Below are 21,334 nucleotides of genomic sequence, written 5' to 3' on the forward strand. Positions count from 1 at the left end.
CTAAAAACACAAAAAAATTAGCCAGACATGGTGGCACGCCCCTGTAATCTCAGCTACCTGGGAGGCTGAGGCATGAGAATCGCTTAAACCCAGGGGGCGGAGGTTGCAGTGAGCCAATATTGCGCCACTGCACTCCAGTCTGGGTGACAGAGCGAGACTACATCTCAAAAAAAAAAAAAAAATTTTGTTCTATGAGTGTCATGTATATGGTGCACATACATTTGCTTTTGTATATACATATATGTATATTACTGTGTATATATACATACGTGTATATATACTACATATATAGACACATACACATATACATGTTCGCATACATATTACTGTTTATGATAGCACTCTAATTAGATTTGTTTATAGACATACAGGGATCATGGTGACTAGAATAAGTAAAAAAAATCTTTCCCTGAACAGTCCAGATACCTCTCATTATTAATAACAATTCATACTCTGACACCCTGAAAGTCACAAATCAGAGAGCTTTCTTTTGCTTTCAACCTCAATGCCCAGACCTGTGAGGCAGGTTACCAGGTGGGAAAGAAAAGTTATAGCTTGCTTATTAGATCTCAGGAACAAAGAAAAAGTTAGGTACAGAACAAACCAAGCTGGAAAGGAATTAGTGGAGTAGGTACCTAAACCCATAAAGAGGGGATTTTGCCCAAGGCACCAGAAGGTTGAGGTCTTGAGGAACCGAGAACCTTAAGCACTCCTTCCCCTAAGTGTGTGAATGGAAGCAAATGGAGGGTAGGGGAGGAAACCACATCATCAGAGGCAACTGAAACCTACCCACTACAATTGAAATTTCATGTTTCAATCTCCTCTCTCATCAAATACCTTACTAGAGAAAGACAGCATAATTCTGATTTTTCTGAAATGGAGCCTAACTCTGTCGCCCAGGCTGGAGTACAGTGGTGCGATATGGGCCCAGTGCAACCTCTGCCTCCCAGGTTCCGGCCATTCCCCTGTCTCAGCCTTCCAAGTAGCTGTGATTACAGGCATGCACCACCATGCCTAGCTAATTTCTGTATTTTTGTAGAGATGGGTTTTCGCCATGTTGGCCAGGCTGGTCTTAAACTACTGACCTTGGGTGATCTAACCCCTTGGCCTCCCAAAGTACTGGGATTACAGGTGTGAGCCACCACCCATAATTGATTTTTCTTACTTCACTTAGGGTAAGTCCCTGAACTTCTCTGTGACATTACATAGGGATGATGATGAGAGTAAAATAATAGCTTAATCTCATGGGATTATTGCCAAGAACCTGCTCGGCTGGGAGACTCTCACCCAGGCAGGCTGAAGGTATTGAGAGGCAGACACTCAGATAGCATAACAGTGTGGATCTATCTGGGGACCAACAGCCTGAGAGCCTGTGGGGCTGACAGCTCTCCAGGACTGAAGGCCCTGAGCAGAGATTCATCCATATATTTATCTGCTCTTTGACAGGTGATTCTCATTAATACACAAGTGTTCTACATATACATATAACTTCAGAATATACCAAATAGGCAGCAGTTACTCACCAAACACTAACTACAAGCTACAAGGTATCCTCCGTAAAGGAGCCATGGGGGCAGGGTAAACTTATTATTTCTCAACTGACTGTTGTGAGGATTAAGTATGAAAATGCAGGCAAAGTATTTTAGGAACCATGGTGCATGTTAAAGGTTCAATGAATGTTAGATATTATTATTCATGTCTTTATTACTGATAGCAGTCCCACAGCAAAATCTATAAAAGTCTCAAGAAGTTGAGCAGTGAAAGGTAAAAAATGGAATGGATAGGGAAAGATCAGTTGTCCCAGAACAAACAACTGAGTTTATCTGGGTTTGGGTTATAGTGTTCTGCGCATAGGAGATACTTGCAGCTGAGATTTGCCAGAATAAAGTCACATTCATGGGCTGGGAATGCCCACTTTAGATGTCTCCTCCTGCTGTTGTCTTCAAAAAGTGCTTTGTGGCTTACATAGCTCCTGTATGTTTCTGGGGCACTCGCTGGTCTTAAACCAGCAGGTGGATATACTTACTGATGATTTACATGTGGAGAAATACTCCTGCCCAATATTTCATGCTTAGTGCTGGAACTAGGACTCAGATTCAGGTTTCCTTGCTCCAGTTGCACACTTGCTCCAGTATATAATGTCATTTGAGGGTGTTCAGAGCCAGAAGAGGTAGGACTCTGGACTCAGACGATCAGAAAAAAATTCCATATAGACGATTACTGTTCTCACTCATTCAGCTATCTGGCAGATAACTCAAAAGAGAAATGAACACTCGGCATGCCATTTTGGGCAGGTTGTTCCCATGGTGATGTGTCTCTTAGGAGGATCTTCTCTGCATTTTTTGTACAGATTTCTCCCAAGTATCACAGAAGCAATATTGGAACAGATAGTAAAACTATGTAAGTCGCTAATATAACCGAAATAAGAATCCAAATGCACATCTTTATGATTCACAATATGGCTTGTTGAATATTCTTCTCTAAGAGAATCACTTTACTGAATATATACTTCTCTTTTCCCCTTTCTCTTTGTTTAGCAACATCAAACAAAAGCTGCTTGGGAGTGGGCACTAGGAATTGATTTTAAGCATCCAAACTCATTTCCTCCCTCCTCATTCAATCCCTCAGAAAGAAGTGCAAGAGGAGTATTCATTACATTTGCATCAGCATTCAGGATTTACATTTGTCTTTCAACACTTCAAGAGAATTGACTTAGGTAATAATTTACCCAACTGATTTCAGTGCATAAAGACTCTAAGATAAAAGCAAATTTTCTAAGAGAGTAAAACAAAACAAAACTTCAATGGATAGAAAATTGCTTTGAAATCCCAGTTATCTAGGCAACTTGCTATTATCCGTTCATAAGAGAAATAAAAAATCAGTCTGAGAAAAGACATACATTTAACACACACACTCCAGAACACAGGGTTACCTGAGGCACTGCCATTAACCTTTGTGGTGTGAGCCATGCTGGCTTGAGTCCAATGATAGATCCAGAAAGGAGACAGGAGTCATGCAAATTTTATGCATCAAGTTTCCAAAGTCATTCAACCTGAAACAATAAGGAGAGCCCCATCAAAATGGATCGTTTAAAAATATGTACAACAACAAATCTTAGACTTCCGTTTATAAAGAAGAACAGAGGCAGCAAATTGGAATGCAGGGAGAAAGACTGGGTATCCAGGAGGTGACTACATTGGACCTGGCAGTATGGAGGTAACACCCACAGATGTACCAGTGGCTAGATACTCAAAGGAGGTTCCTACACATAATACTCTATGGGAAACAAAACTGGTTCTCTAGAAATGTGACTATTTTAGGAAAGTGGTCATCAAATACAAATGACCTCCTAAGGTGTAGCACTCTACAACACTCTACAAAGTATTTTTGTTTTTTAAGCCTATCTTCCTTTCCAGATTCTAGTTCAAAAGGCTCATCTATTCAACTGCAATTTCAAAGCAATTCTTGCACCAAATGTTTAAATTTTTAAAAAGATTAACTTCATGGAAATTCTTTTGAGATATCTGAAGTCTTTCTACCAATGCCTCTTTCTTATATGCAACCACTTTTCTAAAGCACAAATCTGATCCAGTCAATCCTTCTCCTCTTGCAACGAAAAAAATTTCATTATCTCCCACTGTGCTGTTGGATAAACTCCAAATTGTTAGAGGCATTCAAACCAGAGCAACCCCATCTTGAATAGGGGCTAGATAAAATAAGGCTGAGACTGACTGGGCTACATTCCCAGGAAGTTGGGCATTCTTAGTCACAGGATGAGATAGGTCAGCACAAGATACAGGTCACAAAGACCTTGCTGATAAAACAGTTTGTGGTAAGGAAGCCGGCCAAAACCCACCAAAACCAAGATGGTGATGAAAGCAATCTCTGATCCTTCTCACTGCCCATTATACACTAATTATAATGCATTAGCATGCTAAAAAACACTCCCACCAGCACCAGGACAGTTCACAAATACCACGGCAACATCAGCAAGTTATCCAATATGGTCTAACAAGGGGAGGAACCCTCAGTTCCAGGAATTGCCCACCCCTTTCCTACAAAACCTATGAATAATCCAGCTCTTGTTTAGCATATAATCAAGAAGTAACTGTAAGTATAATCAGCTGAGCAGCCCATGCTGCTGCTCTTTCTATGGAGTAGCCGTTCTTTATTCCTTTACTTTCTTAATAAACTTGCTTTCACTTTACTCTATGGATTCACCTCTAATTCCTTCTTGTGAGAGATCCAAGACCCCTCTCTTCAGGTGTGGGTCAGGTCCTCTTTCCAATAACAAAATAATAGAGCATGTCACACAGTTTCGAAACACTGGGGTCCATGTCGGGCAATATATTCATTTTACATTGATTTTTCTATTTAAAAGTTACCTGAGATTGCTATAGTCAGACTTACATTTCAATCACAAAATTTAAAACCAAAAGAAGAAAAAAAATGAAAAAGAACACTGTTTCCCCTTTGCATTTTGTAAATGCCTTCCGAAAAACACTGGAAAACAGTAAACGCAATAGTACATATAGAAATCCCATTTCCATTGTGCCCAAACTCTGACTCTAGACCCATGAAATCAGAAGAACTTGGGTGAAACAATTCCAAGTTGACAATTCAAGTGTCAATTCAGAAACCCACATGACCTCCTAATAGAGAATGCTAAAATAGGATCTGTATACACTGATTCTAATGCAGCCATTGAAATCCTGTAAGTTTTTAATAACATGGTAAAATATTCAAAGTATGTTGGTTAAAAGAAAAACAAAACTGTATACGACCCTAAACCTAATTTTATTAAAAATTGTATGTGTACATGAACCTATTTAACTTAAATGATAAGAAGTTAATGCATCAAAATATTCACACTGTGGTTGCCCCTGGGTGATGAAATCACGGATTTTAGCTCTTTCCTCACTTTTGTAGTAATAATTATTAAGAATAAATATTTAGGCTGGGTGCAGTGGCTTATACCTGTAATCCTAGCACTTTGGGAGGCTGAGGTGAGTGGATCACCTGAGGTCAGGAGCTCGAGACCAGCCTGGCCAACATGGAAAAACCTCGTTTCTACTAAAAAACCCCACAAAAATTAGCTGGGTGTAGTGGTGCACGCCTGTAATTCCAGCTCCTCAGGAGGCTGAGGTACCAGAATCGCTTGAACCCAGGAGGCAGAGGTAGCGGTGAGTCGAGATTACGCCACTGCACTCCAGAGTGGGACAGAACAAGACTGTCTAAAAAATCGAAAAATAAATATTTGGACCCTTTCTGTCAATTTTGTTTTATTTGCTTTAAAACCATCAGGGAAAGAAAGGAAAGGGTATTTTAAAAAATGCTATGCAAAAAAGGAAACTATCAGTCTACAATCATGAAGATTACAAGGGGTCAGAAATACAAGTAAATAAAAAGGAAGGAAAAGGAAATGGCTGATTGCTCTGATCACATAGGGTAAAAATTCTTGCCACTTAGCTAGTGAAATTTTCCTTATTGTTTAAATGAGTTTGCACCACAGTTCAAAGCTAACTACCATGAAAGCAACCCAGTGTAAACTCAAAAGGACCCTTTCTTTCTTTTTTTTTTAAACAGACTGCTTCTGACAAGCCTGCCCTCTGCATGGCTTTTCCAGCTACACTGACTAGCACTGGGTTTACCTAATGAGACGAGATTCTAAACCGTCCACTCCCTGCTGATCCTTCGTTTCTGGCTGGTGGCACACCAGGAGGACAGGATGGCTCCAATGTTCCTGATGAAAGGGCAATCACCTGACATTCTCTTGGAAACAGAGGCATTGGTTCAAGTCTACAACACTGAAGTTGGAGAGCAATAACCTTTGTGTGCACAGTCAGTGCTGGCTGAATCAAAACGAAGGCTTTGGGGATACAGTAAACATTATCTTTTAAGAATAGGAGTAATGTCTATAAATTTCTGACAAATGCAGTTTTATTAAAAAAAAAAAAAAAAGTGGCGACTGGGAAGACCAGAGAGGGAGGTGTGGGGAATGAAGGGGCAAAGGAAAGAAGCCCAGCTTCTGGAATTATTTAACTAATTATGTTTTTAAAAGCTAATAACCACAAAACTCCTAAGCTAAAGCCTGTTTACTGGCCCCTTGCTAGCCTTGTGTGTTTGCAGTCTTGCTCCACAGTGGCTTGTAAATATCACCATGTAAAACCTTGAAGGCAAACAGAAGACAAGAAGAGACAAGCTACACGTGCTGGGTGGGGGTGAATAAAGTATGTGTCAAGGTATTTGGATGGAGATGTGCCCAGAATCTTCCTAGTCAAGCTTAATAAACGTTGGTCCAAGGTCCTCTCCTGTTATTGAACCTTTTTCATCTGGCAGAACATCTTTTTATCAGATCCAAAGTGGTGCCTCCCACCCTTCCCCAAACTGAACAATAAAACCAAAATAAGGAGGAAGCCTAAAATTAGGAACTATAAGCATATCACTGGTAAAATAACAAGACACTGTCACTGGGTGTGGACCCTGGCAGTGTCTGTGCAAAGAGAACAGTTGTATATTATGTACTGATTTTTCTCAGTTATTGTTCATGTGGACAGGTGGCCTCAAATTGTGAGGCCTCATTCTTCTCAATGCTATGCAGATTCTTATGTCAGTGCATTGCATAAACCAGAAAAGGTCTGGCCACAGTTGATTCCTCTGTTACAGATCGATAAATTGCTTCTTTTCTCCCTCAGAGGAGAGTGCAAACCAGTAAATCTTAAGTGGTACAATGATGGCTTAGTTCTCCTAGCTAAGAAAAAAGCATTCCTTTGAAAGGATTTAGGAAAATACATCAACAGAGAAAGAATTTATCTTCGTCTCTATTTCAGGAGACTGAAGGATATTGAAAGAACATTTCAGTGGATCGCCAAGTACGGTACAGTGAATGACGGAAACAGTCCATGAGGTGACACCACACATACATCAGCTAAAATGATACAAATACGAAAAACAGCACACTAGAACTGTGCTAAAAATATACCATGCCAACAAGTAGTTGGATAAAATTGAGATTTGATATCCACTCTAAATATACTCTTTCTATATTGAGAGTGTATATATATATATACTTTATATATTATTGTTAAACTATCAAATGCCACTATCTCAGTTAGAACCAAGATAATGCCAGTAATATTGATAGTACTGTTGACGGCAGGTAATATTAATTGATCTCTTACTACTATTAGTTATTGAAATATAAAATGTCACCTACTCTAAGGTGCATCATTATTTTAAATACTACTAGTAAAAAAAAAGATGTCACCAATTAAACAATAAAATGCTAATTAAGAATTTACATTCATTGTAAGACGCATCCTCATTTCAGAGGTGATATGTGAAAAACACATATCTTACAACTGATGAAACTGTTACATTCAAGGGACTTTTAAAAGCACTTAACAGTTATTACCTTGTTTAAACTTCATGGTAACCCTAAAAAGTACTACCCCTTCTCTCCATTTTATACATAAGAAACAATCACAGGGAAGTTTTAGAACTTGCTCATATCACAGAGCTAGTATGACAGCACTGACATTTAAAGCTGGGCAATTAATCCCTAGAGTTCTTGTGATTATGTGGCTTAGAGTGAGGGCACTATTGTTTTAACAAATGAGAGCTTAGGGCATAAATTAGTGATGCCCTTTTAAGGTAGTCACCTTAGTTATGTATATGCTTACTGCAAGGAGGCTGTGCTGAAATCCTTTTTAGATAGAAAGCTGCATCTTGGAATTTTATGTAATATGTTTATTTATTTATTTATTTTGAGATGGAGTCTTGCTCTGCTGCCCAGCTCACTGCAACATCTACCTCCCAGGTTCAGGCAATTCTCCTGCCTCAGCCTCCCAAGCAGCTGGGATTACAGGTGTGCTTTAGTAGAGATGGGGTTTCACCATGTTGGCCAGGCTGGCATATATTATGTTTTTAAAGCAATTGTATTTGCAATCTTATTCCTTGGAGTAACATACATAAGAGCCTGAAGTACTTATATGATACACAGGAAACGTTTCTTAGTACTTCACCAGCATACTGTTTTCTAGACTGCACACAGTATTAGTACAGCAGGCTTGATTATCAATCTTATTCTTTATATGAATGTCAACTGTTTCATAAAATCAAATATTTTCTAAACTGAAAACAAAAACAAAAACTCTACCAGGTGGTAGGTTCTAAATGCAATGGTAGAAGTTTCAAAAATGCATAAAACTAGGGCAGGATATTAGAATCAGAATCTTGCCACTCAAAATAATAATTATATTTTAAAAATGTAGATGAAAGCTGGCTTCACTCCTTCCCATGGAATAATCAAAATAAATATACAGCATCCAGATTATCACCAGCAATCTCCCAGAACTCATGAAAGAACATGGGTCAGTTCCTAGTGCCATAGAGAAGATAAACAAAACAAAACAAAACAAAACAAAAAACCCAACAACAAAACTCCAGCAGACAGTAAGAGAATCAGATTTTCATATCTGTGACACCCTCCCCCCAAGCTGCCTGGCATCCAGCACATGTAAAACTTCCCCTAACTCAGATTTTATACTGGAAAAAGTGAGATTGAGGTGGACACATAACTTGCCCACTATCTTGGGTTCTTTGGATGCCTCAACCCATGAGAAGCATCAGGAATCCCTGAAGGGAGATACCACCCTGAGGACAGTCAGAGGCAAAGTGGGGAGGTGGGATTACCATCTCCAGTCCTGGAAGCTCTGCTCTGTCACTCAACCAAAGGAGATGCCAAATCAGAGTGGCTCTTCAGCAGCACTACACTGTAGGAGGTATATTCCACGGGTCTCTTGGGAATGAACTCCTAGCCAGCCTGTCCATACCACAGGGATATCTCTCCTTTGGAACTTCCCCCATTCCAGCCAGGCAATCCTCTGATCCTTTGCTAGAACAGAGGCAAACCTGGGGTTTTAGTTACCATTTAGTGCTGAAAAAGAGGCAGGGACTCAGTGGGAAAAATGTGTTAGAAATTCAACAGATAAATTATAAAGAATCTCTAAGCAAACATAACCAGTAAAAACCAAAACAGACTAGACAGAGAAGATTGGTATAAATAATAAATCCTTCAATGCAACAACACAGACACATCCACAAGAACATGGAACCATGACCTCCCCAAATGTATAAAGCAAGGAACCAGTGACTGACCCTAATGAGATATTGATTCATGAGCTCACTGACCAAGAATTCAAAATAGTAGTTTCACAGAAACTCAGGGATCTCCAAGAAAACGCAAGAAAGCAATTCAGAAACTTACCAGAGAAATTTAACAAAGAGAGTGAAGTGATAAAAAATCAAATGAATCCTGAAACTGAAAAATATATTTGCACTGAAAAATTTATTGGAGGCTCTCAACAGCAGAATAGATCAAGCAGAGGAAAGAATCAGTGAACCCAAAGACAGCTCTTTGAAATTACATAGAGAAGAAAAAATAAAATAAATGGAAAGGCATTACATAAAGACTGCCTACAAGATATAGAAAATTACCTCAAAAGACTAAATCTAAGAATTATTGCTGTTCAAGAGAAAGTTGAGCAAAAGCAAGAGATAGAAAAAAGATTACTCGATAAATAATAATAGAACACTTGCCAAAATGAGAAAAATATAAATATCCAGGTAGAGGAAGGTCAGAAAACACCAAACAGATTGGACCCAAATAACACTACCCCCAAGGCATATAACAATCAAACTCTCAAAGGTCAAGGACAAAAAGAGGATCCTAAAAGCAGCAAAAGGAAGAAATGACATACAAAGAAACTCCACTTCATTTGGCCACAGACTTCTCAATGACCATATAGGTCAGGAGGAAGTGGAATGTTATTTTGAAAGTGCTGAAATAAACAAAAACCCTGCTATCCTCAAATACTTTATCTAGCAGACAGCAGAATTATCCTTCAAATATGAAGGAGAGATAGTCTTTTTCTGACAAACAAAAGCTAAAAGAATTCACCACCACTAGCTCTGTCTTACAAGAAAAAAGAATGTTTTTCAATCTGAAAGGAAAAAACACTAATGTGCAAAAAGAGAACATTTGAAGGTATAAAACCGACTGGCAATATTAAGTAGAGAAAACTGCAGAATATTCAAATACTATAACTGTCATGTGCAACCCACCCATAAGTTTACTATGAAACCTAGAAGATAAATCTATCAAAAACTATTAAAACTACAGCAACCTGTTAAGAGATAGACAATATAAAAATATGTAAATTGAGACCAGCGAAAGTCAAAATGTCAGGGGATGGAATTAAAGATGGAGAGTTGTTTTAAAGTTTTTTATTTATTCTTTTTTTGTGATCTAAGACAGGGATCTCCAATCACTGAGCCATGAACCGGTACTGGTCTGTGGCATGTTGGGAACCAGGTCACAGCAGATGGTGAGCAAAGGCCAGTGAGCATCATGATATCACAGATCTGCCTGAGCTCCACCTCCTGTCAGATCAGCAGCAGCATTAGATTCTCACAAGAGTGCAAACCCTATTGTGAATTGCATGTGTGAGGGATCTAGGCTGAGTGTTCCTTATGAGCATCTAATGCCTGATGATCTGAGGTGGAACAGTGTCATCCCAAAACCATCCCCACTGTCCCATCTATGGAAAAACTGTCTTCCATGAAACTGGTCCCTGGTCCCAAAAAGGTTGGGGACTGCTAATCTAAGATAAGCTGTCATCTCTTTAAAATAATTTGTTATATCTATAAGATGTTTTCTATAAGCCTCATGGAAACCACAATGTAAAAACCTAAAATAAAAAAAAAAAAAAAAAAAAAAAAAAAAAAAAAAAAAAAAAAAAAAAAAATTAAAACACAGAACCAGAGAAAGTCAGGAGGAGAGGAGTTACAAAACAACCAGAATACAAGAAACAAAATGGCAATTCTCCACTCAGAAATTTATCAGACAATTTTAACAAAGAAATTAACATTATTTTAAAAATCAAACAGAAATCTTGATGGACTGAAAATTCAGCTCCCAAGTACATAAAGCAAACAATAGATACAGAGAAAGAGAGACTGTAATACAATAGTAGTGGAGGATGTCAAATACCCCACTTTCACCAATGAACAGATCATCTAGACAGAAAATCAACAAAGAAACAATTGAGTCAAACTACACATCAGACCAAATAGGTCTAACTGATATTTATAAAACACTCAACTATTCAGAATACATATTCGTTTCAGCAGTACATGGAATGTTCACCAAAATAAACCACATTTTAGGCCACAAAGCAAGTCTCAACAAATTTAAAAAAGTAGAAATCTGGCTAGGTGAGGTGGCTCACACCTGTAATCCTAGCACTTTGGGAGGCTGAGGTGGGCAGATTACCTGAGGTCAGGAGTTCTGGACTAGCCTGGTCAACGTGGCAAAAACCCTGTCTCACTAAATATACAAAAATTAGCTGGGCATGCTGGTGCACACCCATAATCTCAGCTACTTGGGAGGCTGAGGCAGGGTAATCACTTGAACCCAGGACGCAGAGGTTGCAGTAAGCCGAGATCTTGCCACTGCACTCCAGCCTGGATGACAGAGCGAGACTCCATCTCAAAAAAAAAAGAACACATCGGAAATTATACAAACACATGGAAGTTAAACAACATGCTCCTGAACAATGAGTTGATGAAGAAGTTAATCAGAACATTTAAAATTTCTCAAAACAAATAAAAATGGAAACACAACATACCAAAACCTATGGAACAGAGCAAACACAGTATTAAGAGGGAAGTTTATGGTAATAAACATCTACATCAAAAAAGTTGAAAGACTTCAAAAAGACAACCTAACAATGCACCATCTCAAGGAACTAGAAAAGCAACACTAAACCAGACTCAAATTTACTAGAAGAAAGGAAATAATAAAATCAGAGCAGAAATAAATGAAACTGAGATTAAAACATTATAGAAGATCAACAAAACTTTAGTTTAAAAAAAAACAAAAACAAGAAACTGACAAATCTTTAGCTAGNACTAAAAAAAAAAAAAAAAAGAAAAAAAGAGAGAGGACCCAAATAAAATCAGAAATGAAAAAGATACATAACAGAGACCACAGAGGTACAAAGAATCATTAGAGATAACTGCCAACAAACTGAAAAATCTAGAAGAAAAGAATACATTCCTGAACACATACAAACAAAACTGAACCATGAAGAAAATGAAAACCTCAACAAACCAATAGTAAGTAGTAAGATCAAAGCTATAATTAAGTCTACTATCAAAGAAAAGTCCAGGATCTGATGGATTCTACTAAACATTTCAAGAAGAGCTATAACAGTTCTACTAAAACTCTTCAAAAAAACTGAAGAGGTAGGAATCCTCAAACTCATCCTGCAAGACTGGAATTACTTTGATACCAAAACCAGATAAGGCCGCAATAAAAAAAAAGACAATCATAGGCTAATTTCACTGATGAACATAGATGGAAAAATCCTCAACAAAATACTAGCAAACTAATTGAACAACATGTTAATAAAATGATTCGACATTTTCAAGTGGGATTCATCTCAGGGATGCAAAGATGGCATATGCAAATCAATAAATGTGATATACCACATTAACACAATCAAGAACAAAAAACATGATCATTTCGGTAAGTGCTGAAAAGCATTCAGTAAAATGCAATATCCCTTTACAATAAAAACTCTCAACAAACCAGGTACAGAGGAAACATAATTCAAAATAATAAAGACCATATATGAAAAACCCACAGCTGACAACATACCAAGCAGGGAAAAACTGGAAGCCTTTTCACTAAGATTTGGAGGAAGACAAGGGTGTGCACTTTCACTACTTTTATTCAACATAAAGTAGAAGTGCTGGCCAGACAATTAGGCAAGAAAAATAAATAAAAGGGATTCATATTGGAAAGAAAGAAGTCAAACTGCCTTTCAAGGTAGATGACAGGATCTTCTATTTTTAAAAACCAAAAAACTATTAGAACTAATAAGTGAATTCAGTCAAGTTGCAGGATACAAAACCAACATACAAAAATCAGTAGCATTTATAAATACCAATGGTGAACAATCTGAAAAAGGAAGCAAGAAAGCAATCTAATTTATTATAGCTACAAAGAATGTAAAATACCCAGGAACTGTTCGTTTTTGTTGTTGTTGTGACAGGGTTTTGCTCTGTCACCCAGGTTGCAGTAAAGTGGCATGATCACAGCTCATTGCAGTCTCGACCTCTTGGTTTCACGTGATCCTCTTACTTCAGCACCCCAAGTAGCTGTGACCACAGGTGCATGCCACAACATCTGGCTAACATTTTGATTTGTTGTGGAGATGAGGACGTACTATGCTCCTAGACTGGTCTCAAACTCCTGGGCTCAAGCCATTCTTCTGGTTTGGCCTCTCAAAGTATTGGAATTGCAGGTGTCAGCCACTGTGCCTGGCACCTTAAAATCAATTTAACCAAAGTTGTGAAAGATCTTTATAAGGAACGCTGTAAAACACCGATTAAACAAAAGATGACACAAAAAATGGAGACGATATTATACCATGCTCATGAACTGAAAATATTGTTAAAATGACAATCCTACCCAAAGCAATTTACTGATTCAAGGTAATCCTTATCAAAATACCAATAATATTCCACGTAGAAATAGGGCATACAATCCTAAATTTCCATACAGAACCACAAATAACCAAAGCAATCTTAAGCAAAAGGAGTAAAGCTGGAGGCCTCACACTACTTGACTTACAAATATACTACAAGGCTACAGTAGCCAGATCAGAATGGTACTGGCATAAAAAACAGACACAAATATCAACTGAACAGAACAGCGAACTCAGACATAAATCCATGCCATTTGTAGCCAATTCATTTTTGACAGAGGTGCCAATAATATGCAATAGGGAAAGGACCGTCTCTTCAATAAATGGCACGGGGAAAACTGGACAATTATATGAAGAATGAAATACACCTCAATCTCTCACCATATACAAAAATCAAATAGAAATGGATTTAGACTTAAGTCTAACACCTGAAATTATAAAACCACTAAAAGAAAACATTGGGGAAATGCTCCAGGATACTGGTCTGGGCAAAGATTTTCTGTTTAAGTCCTCAAAAGCATAGGCAACAAAAGCAAAAATGGACAAACAGGATTACATCAAGCTGAAAAGCTCCTGTACAGCAATCAACAAGGTGAAGAGACAACCCATAGAACAAGAGAAAGTATTTGCAAATTGCCCATCTGACAAGAGATAAATAACCAGAATTTATAAGGAGCTCAAAAAACTCAATAGCAGAAAGCCATTAATCTGATTTTAAAAAGGGCAAAGGCCTGAACAGACATTTCTCAACAGAGAACATACAAATGACCAACGGGTATAAGAAGTGTTCAACATCAGTAATTATCAAGAAAATGCAAATCAAACCCGAAATGAGATACAATCTCACCCCAACTAGAATAGCTTTTATCAAAAAAGACAGGGAATAACATGCTAGTGAGGATGTGGAGAAAGAAAAATCCTTATACACTGTTCGTGGGAATATAAATTAGAACAGCCACTATGGAAAATAGTTCAGAGGTTCCTCAAAAAACTAAAAGTAGAATACCGTATCATCCAGCAGTTCCGCTACTGAGTATGTACCTAAAAGAAAGGAAATCAATATGCTGAAGAGAGATCTGTACTCGCATGTTTATTGCAGCACTATTCACAATAGCCAAAATATGGAATCAACCCAAGTGTCTATCAATGGATGAATAAAGAAAATGTGGTATACTGGGAAGCCAACGGGGGTGGATTGCTTGAGTTCAGGAGTTTGAGACCAGCCTGGGCAACATAGTAGGACTCCATCTCTGCAAAATAATAATACCTATTTAAAAAGAAAATGTGATATAAATACACAATAGATTATTATCCAGCCATAAAAAAAATTGAATCCTGTCATTTGGAGCAACATGGATAAAACTAGGGGTCATTATGTTTGGTGAAACAAGCAAAGCACAGAAAAACAAATTTCGCATGTTCTCACTCATATGTGGGAGCTACAAGTCAATCTCATGAAGATAGCGAGAAGACTGGTGGTTACCAGAGGCTGGGAAGGGTATCGGGGAAGGGGGATCAAGAGTGGTTGATTAATGGGTATAAACACACTTAAAAGAGGTAAGACTTGGTACTTGACAGATCAGTAGAATAGCTACAGATAACATTAATCAAGTGTGTGTTAATACACTCAAAATAGCTTGAAAAGAATAATTCAAAAGTTCCTAGCATAAACAGATAAATATTTAAGGTGACTGATACCCCAATTACCCTGATTTGATTATATAAACGTATCAAATTATCACATGGACCCCCAAAATATGTACATTTAATATTTATCAATTTTAAAAATGAAAAATATGAAACGAGAAAGCACCATTTTGATGTGAAAATTCTAGAATCTTTTTATAAGATATCACAGTATTTTTGTTCATGTAACAATAAAACTAAAAACGCAATATAATTAACTTTACCTAAAATCTGGAAAAGGCAGAATATACAAAATTTATTCAATCTTACAACTCTATCAATTGTTATCACTGGAGGCTATTTTATATTTTATATACTTTTATGAATATTTTAATTAATTACCGTAATACGTTTTAAAGGTCTACAATATCCTAGAATTTGTACCAGGCACTTTTTAGTTTCTATGTTGGAGGCATAACATGGACTAAGGCATTGTACCTTTCCCAGCAGTTCACACACTAGTGTTGAAGGTAAATATTATAGACACAATTAGAAGAGTAGTGTTTACACAGTTCAATTCCAATCCATAGAAAAGTGGTCTTATTTAGTTTGAAAAGGGTACAAGAGGCCAAAAACATTATTCATAATAAGAGATCACTTGGCCTAAGTCTTAAAGGATGAGTGAGTACTTTTCAGGACAAGAAAGGTGGAAGGGCATTGCAGGCAGTGGGGATGGCACATGCAAGGGTGAAAGATGAGAGGACGCACATGACAAGTAGCAGCTGGGGCCAGAGCATAGTTTGCTTAGGAAGGCTTAGTTGTAAAAGAAGCAAACTGCCCGAGCCAAAGATGACCTAAGGAGACCGGGTAATAAAGAGGAACCTAAATTACCTAGATTCTAAAAGAACCAAACTGAAAAACGCACATACACAAATACAAATATTTTACCCTAACAAAAAATGCAGGGCTCATTTGATTTCTTCAAGTCAGTCTTTCATACAGGTAACCAAAAACCTGTCTTACCATACATCAAGTATGATTACTCACATATTCCTGTAGAATACACAAAAATAGTCAATAATTACTTTAAAGTAACAATTAAAAGTATGCTGGAGTGTAAACTCTGGCCACAATTTATTATCTGATTATCTTCTGGTGATTTCCAGTACTGGCTCCTACCATAGGAAGACCAGGGGTAATATTAACCAGCTTTTAGATATTTTGCAACCAAATTACCCAATATGACCCAATCCCATTTGGCTTCCTCAAATATAGCAGATAATTTTCTTGGTATGAGTAGGGTAGAGGTGAAAAGAAATCTCAATTACGAACCAAGATCTAAATTACAATCTTTGTTAGTCAGTTTCTACTGCTACAAAGCAATACCTCAGACTGGGTACTTCATAAAGCAATGAGATTTATTTTGGCTCATGGTTCTGCAGGATGTACAGGAAGTGCGATACCAGTATCTGCTTCTGGTGAGGGCCTCGAGAAACTTAAAGAAGTCAAGGGGGAGCCAGCATATTTCATAGTGAGGTGTGGAGGAACAGAGCAAGGGGGAAGGTGCCAGGCTCTTTTTTAACAACTAGCTCTCTCATGAAGTCAGGAGGAAAAGCTCATTACCATAGGGAGGCACCAAGCCATTCATGAGGAATCTGCCCCATGATGCAGACATCTCCCACCAGGCCCCACATCCAACAGTGGGGATCACATGTCAACATGAGATTTGGAGGGAACACAGATCCAAACCAGATCAGAATCTTACTTGGATACTGGCTTTCATTTCTAATGTAGGAAAAAGGTTGAGATTTGCCTATTAGGGAAATTTTATGCTGTGTTTGTCTAAATGAGTATATTTGCAACTTTATGAGGTAATATAGGTATGAAGCTGATGGAGGTATTTTTATCACAGGTACAGGAACAAATTAAAATGCAGACAATAAAGAGAAAATATGGAAGAAAGCAACAGTAAATAAATTCATTTATTCATTCAATAAATGTGTGCCCACCGTGTGCCAGGCACTGTTTTTGGCACTTAAGATAGAGCTATGAACAAACTAGATACCAACCCACCTTTTTCCACAAAGTAATCTAACTAGACGGCTGTGCTTTGGGCCCAAAGAAAGTTCAATTTAGGTTCACACTATGCTTAACAGATTAGCTGTGCTAAAAGCTAATTCCTGACTCATCTTTTCTGTCTTATGTATTAGTCCATTCTCACACTGCTAGTAAAGACATACCAGAGACTGGGTAATTTATATAGGAAAGAGGTTTAACTAACTCACAGTTTTGGCATGGCTGAGGAGGCCTCAGGAAACTTAGAATCATGGCAGAAGGTGAGCAAACACATCCTTCTTCACGTGGCGGCAGCAAGGAGGCGTACCAAGCAAAAGCAGGGAAAGCCCCTTATAAAACCATTACAGGCCGGACGTGGTGGCTCACGCCCGTAATCCCAGCAGTTTGGGAAGCCAAGGAGTGTGGATCATGAGGTCAAGAGATCGAGATCACCCTGGTCAACATGGTGAAACCCGTCTCTACTAAAAACACAAAAATTAGCTGGGCATGGTGACGTGTGCCTGTAGTCCCAGCTACTCAGGAGGCTGAGGCAGGAGAATTGCTTGAACCTAGGAGGTGGAGGTTACAGTGAGCCGAGATCACACCACTGCACTCCAGCCTGGCAAGAGCCTGACAGTGCAAGACTCCGACTCAAAAACAAAAAACAAAAAACATTAGATCTCATGAAAACTCACTATCACAAGAACAGAATCAGGGTAACCGCCCCCATGATTCAATTACTTCCCATTGGGTGCCTCCCATGACACACGAGATTATGGGAACTACAATTTGAAATCTGGGTGGGGACACAGCCAAACCACATCACCTTATTTGAAGAGTTCCCATGACAGCATCTGCCTCCTTGTGTCCCGAAGTGGACATGAGTGTGTCCAGCCTTCCTACAAACCCTCACTGCTCATCCATCCTACATCATGAAAGTACACATCAGTATCTTTCCAAGAGTGTACACAAGGGCTGCGCTGCCAGTGAACAGGTTAAAACACTCTCAGAGCCTGCAAGCACTTTCAGAATCCCGTGCTGGGTCTGCTCCAACTGGGTCGTTGGGACCCACACAGTGGTCTAATATTTAATGCTCTAATATTTAAAAATAACTGACACTTGCAAAGTTTCTTTCCAAGAAACTGTCTATGGTGAAGGTTTATCAAATCATGAAAACCTAGGCTGAAAATCAGCTGTTCTGCTACAAAAGAAAGCAGCAATAGATAGTCTAAAGAGCATCTGAATGAAAATTAGAACGATTAAAGTTTCTTCTTTTTCAGTTTACCACCTTTATGTTTCTTCCTGACTTCAGAGGAAAGTAACTTTATAACTCAGTATTGGTACCATGAAAAGTATTTATTGATTTGCTTTCATTTGTTTGTAATAGGTTTAGGGAAAACAGACACTAGCAGAAACCTAAACCTTGAGTTTATGACTATATTAGTAGAGTCTCGCTCTTACAGAGCAAGCATTCCTACTGCTGGTGGTTTAAACCAAAATATCCGTGCTTTAACCTATTTAAACATTAAAGAACAGCAGTGTAATGGCCACAGATATGAGAGTTAGTTTAGTGTGATTTGAAAGGCTTTCTGTTCATTTCTTATTTTAAATGTACAGTTCTCATTTATTTTGTTTTAGCAAAAATTTTCTCTTTAATTCCATTGAAATTGAATTCTTATGTGACGTTCTCTGATCAACTCTTAAGTTGATCAATACTGTTAATGAAAAGTTCAAGTGTGCCTGGGACTGTCACTAAGAAAAAGGAAGACATGTAATACACCCTCAGATTCTTTTTCTTTTTCTGTAAACAAGTTTTATTTAAATAAGTGTGTAGGCGGGGCTCGGTGGCTCAGGCCTGTACTCCTAGCACTTTGGGAGAGTGAGGTGGGTGGATCACTTGAGGTCAGGAGTTCGAGACCAGCCTGGCCAACATGCGAAACCCTATCTCTACTAACAATACAAAAATTAGCTGCATGTGGTGGCACATGCTTGTAATAACAGATACTCGGGAGGCTGAGGCAGGAGAATTGCTTGAACCAAGAAGGTGGAGGCTGCAGTGAGCCGAGATCACGCCACTGCACTCCAGCCTGTGCAACAAAATGAGACTCTGTCTCAAAAAAAAAAAAAAAAAAAAAAAAAAAGAAGAAGGTTTAAATACATAACATTAAAACTGGAGGGAGAAAAATCTCTTAAAACCGGTTTGTTACTTCACATGTCATTGGGCAGCTGTTACATTAACTTGCAAGCTCTATAGCTAGTTACGTGACTGGTACATCAGTTTGAGATTTATTCCCTTGTCAAAAGTTTAACTTTGAGGGAAGGTTGGCCTCACATTCTGGTGTTTGGACATCCCTTAGCTAGTATGCCTAATCAAAAAGATCTTTGTGGCAAGCCAGATATCCTATCACCTCACTATAGGGAAGGGGGCCTCTCTAAAGCTATGCCCCCTGGTCAGGTTGGAGACGCCAGGGGATGTTTCTTTGACTACCAAAGGCTCCTTTCCAATGGTACAGCGGCTGTTGCTGCCTTACCCCCATCTCTCCTCTCAGATTCACCGTGGATTGTTCAGGCAGTGACATTCTCTTAGGGCAGGGGACTCTACAGAGGGAGAATGGAGGAGCTTCTTACCAGACATAGTTGTCTATGATTTTAGGGCTCTGGGCATGGCTGAAATATGATGTCATTGCTTTGTTTTAGGCTTGACACTGCCAGGCACCTATTGCTTGATCTCTGTTTACATTAAGAACTTCAAGACTAGACAGCATGGCTCTTTTCAGTTTACTGCATGAAGGAGTTACACTAGTCCAAGTTAAAAGCAGATCATAAATGGTTACATTATACAAGCTGCGAGGTTTTCAAACTTGTGACAAGGGACAGAAAGGAAATTCTATTCATTGCAAGGAAATCCTCACTCAAGCTTCAGTGAGCCACAGCACTTAAAACCCATGAACCTTTAACTGATTGTCCTTAGCTATTTCAATTTGTACGTGGAAGCGGCATGTTCTTGCGCTGGTCACCCTGTAGCTGAATGACTTCTCCGTATTCTGGATGCTCAATTACAGTACTGTTGCAGGCAAACTTCTTTTTAAATGCCTTCATTGGTTTCTTTTTATCACACTCATCAGCAATCCCTTGGACAGCAGGAAGGGTCTTCCTGCTGTTCCTCTGTTGGACGAATTCTTATATGGATATAATCCTCAGTGTCAGCAGAAAGCAGGTCATCACCCTCACTTGCATCAGCAAAGGGGTGGAAAGAGCGGAAGTTCTGGATTGTGGACATACAACACAATTCCTTTTCCTCAGCGGAAATGGCTGCAAAAGTGGGCAGTAGCAGGAGAAGGGGGAACCAAGTCCTTGGCAGTGGCGGCTCAGTGACTGGGGCCCCCTCAGATTCTTAACCTGAAAACACTGGTGCTTGATATGGGTTGGATTTGTGTTCCCACCCAAATCTTATGAGTTATAATCCTCAGTGTTGGAAGAGGGTCCTGGTGGGAGGTGGGGGGGACTTCCCTTGAGAACTGGTTGCTTAAAAGTGCATAGCATCACCTCCTTCCCTCTTTTTCTCCTGCTCCCACCACATAGGACATGCCACCTTTCCCTTCCCCTTCCACCATGATTGTAAGCTTCCTAAGGCCTTCCCAGCCATGCTTCCGTACAGGCTGTGGAACTGTGAGTCAATTAAACCTTTTTTATTTATAAATTACCCAGTCTCAGGTAGTTCTTTACAGCAGTACAAGAACAGACTAACACAGTTCTTAAAGTGGGTTCCCAGAACAGCAGAATCGGCAATAACTTCTGGGAACTTGTTAGAAATCCAAATTTTTGGGCCCCATCCCAGACCTACTGAAGCAGGAACTCTGGGTTTGGGGCCCTGCAATGTGCATTTTGATAACCCTCTAGGTGACTCTGACGTAGGCCAAAAGTTCTCAAAACCCTTATCTTCAAACATGGGTTGAGTTAGAAATGATTATGCCCTAAGGCTCCAAGAGCCAACAATATCCTCTGATTTAAAAAAAAAAATGACACCTCGGGATTTAGAAAACATCCCAGGAAGTCTAACTTTGTTTCACTCATTTATTCAAAAATATTGACTGAGA

General features: G+C 38.8%; 1 protein-coding gene and 1 pseudogene across 5 annotated transcripts in view; both read right to left on the reverse strand.

The window, feature by feature from the left end:
- KANK1 (KN motif and ankyrin repeat domains 1) overlaps positions 1-21,334 on the reverse strand; it is a 238,518-nt gene that overhangs the window by 68,262 nt on the left and 148,922 nt on the right. For all 5 annotated transcript variants that reach the window (XM_037743812.1, XM_017543396.2, XM_037743796.1 and 2 more), the window contains exon 3: positions 2,933-3,052. The gene's annotated coding sequence lies outside the window, so the exon portion shown is untranslated. The remainder of the gene's footprint in view (positions 1-2,932; positions 3,053-21,334) is intronic.
- On the reverse strand, positions 20,174-20,517 carry LOC119473400 (annotated as a pseudogene).

Source organism: Cebus imitator, unplaced genomic scaffold (assembly GCF_001604975.1).
Source record: "Cebus imitator isolate Cc_AM_T3 unplaced genomic scaffold, Cebus_imitator-1.0 Scaffold155, whole genome shotgun sequence".
NCBI lineage: Eukaryota > Metazoa > Chordata > Mammalia > Primates > Cebidae > Cebus > Cebus imitator.